Source organism: Microtus ochrogaster, unplaced genomic scaffold (genome assembly GCF_000317375.1).
Source record: "Microtus ochrogaster isolate Prairie Vole_2 unplaced genomic scaffold, MicOch1.0 UNK49, whole genome shotgun sequence".
Lineage (NCBI taxonomy): Eukaryota > Metazoa > Chordata > Mammalia > Rodentia > Cricetidae > Microtus > Microtus ochrogaster.
In genome coordinates this window covers 2,033,855-2,035,449 of record NW_004949147.1, presented here as the reverse complement: position 1 = coordinate 2,035,449, position 1,595 = coordinate 2,033,855, and the positions used below count along the sequence as shown (strand labels likewise).

Below are 1,595 nucleotides of genomic sequence, written 5' to 3'. Positions count from 1 at the left end.
TGTAGACCAGGATGGTCTTGAACTCACAGAGATCCGCCTGCCTCTGCCTCCTGAGTGCTGGGATTAAAGGCATGCGCCACCATCGCCCGGACCTTCTTTCTTTTTTTAAATGCCAGATTTGGGGTTCACACTTGTAATCCTAGTGTTTGGGAGGTAGAGCCAGGCAAAGCCCTGGGGCTTGCTGGCCAGCAAGCCTGGCCTCATGAGTTCCATGCTAGTGAAAGACCTTGTCTCTAAACAAAAAGAGAAGCATATGGCACCTGAGATGGTCTTTTGGGTTACACACGCACACGTACACACTATACATTTGTAAAAGCTCATGTACCTGAGATGGTGCTCTGGCCTACACACACTCATGCACTTGTGTGTATGTATATGAATGTGCACTCACACATATACACGATAACAATTATCCCAGGGGGTATTTATTTAACGTAGTAAAGATACACAGTTTTTCAGAGGACAGCTCCAGGCTTTTGGTATGTGTACCTTCTTTTGTATAACGGCCACATTCTAGATCATGAAGCAGAATCTGCTCAGCTGCATCCAGTTCCCTCCTAGTCAGTCCCTACCCCCTAGATGAGAACTGTACTAATTTGTTTAGGGAACTTTAATTTGCCACTGCCTTTGAACTTTACATAGCTGGAACCTGACCTATGCATTCTCTGGCTTCTGCTTAGTGTAATGTATTTGATATTAATTGACTTTGCTCATTGTATCAGCATCAATTCCATTACTGCTGAACGGTCAACTCATAGTGTGAAGACAGACAAATCTGTTGATCCCGTTACCTATTGACAGACATTTCTTGTCTTTCTAATGTTTGCTTGTAAAGAATAAAACTGGGTATGGCTTTTTGTTTGTTCTTGCTAAGAAGGCTTTATGTAAAAACTACATTGGTTCCTCTATTTTTAATAGGACTTTATTAGAAACTTCTAAGAAATATGCAATAAGTTTAAAAATAATTTATACAAATGTAAAATAAAGATAGAATGCCACTGAACCTTCATAATAATTCATATATTAAAAATTAACTTATTTTTATTATGTGTATGAGTGTTTGGATGTATGTTTGTGTACCACATATGTGCCTGATGCCTACTGAGACCAGAAGAAAGCACTGGGTTCCTTGGAACTGGATTTACAGCTGAATAGAGCCACTATGGAGGAACAGAAACCAAGTCTGCTGCAAGAGAAATGAGTGCTCCTAACCATTCAGCCATCTCTCCAGCCCTGAATTCTTATGTATACATATTTTTATTTTTGATTGTGTGTACATGTGTGCTCTGTATGTGGGTATGTGCACACAAGTGCAGATTTCCAATGGAAGCCAGAGTTTCCAGATCAGAGTGGCAGTCACTGGTAAATATGAGCTGCCTCTGTGGATGTGAGCTGCCATATGTAGGTGTGAGCTATTCTATGTGGGTATGAGCTGCCTATGTGGGAGTGAGCTGTCCTACATGGGTGTGAGCTGTCCTACATGGGTGTGAGCTGTCCTACATGGGTGTGAGCTGCCTACATGGGTGTGTGAGCTGTCCTATGTGGGTGTGAGCTGCCTATGTGGGTGTGAGCTGCCTACATGGGTGTGTGAGCTG

The 1,595-nt window shown here is 42.3% G+C and overlaps 1 pseudogene; it reads right to left on the bottom strand.

Annotated features, from left to right (window-relative positions):
• Positions 1-1,595, bottom strand: part of LOC101983972 — a 34,392-nt pseudogene that overhangs the window by 1,158 nt on the left and 31,639 nt on the right.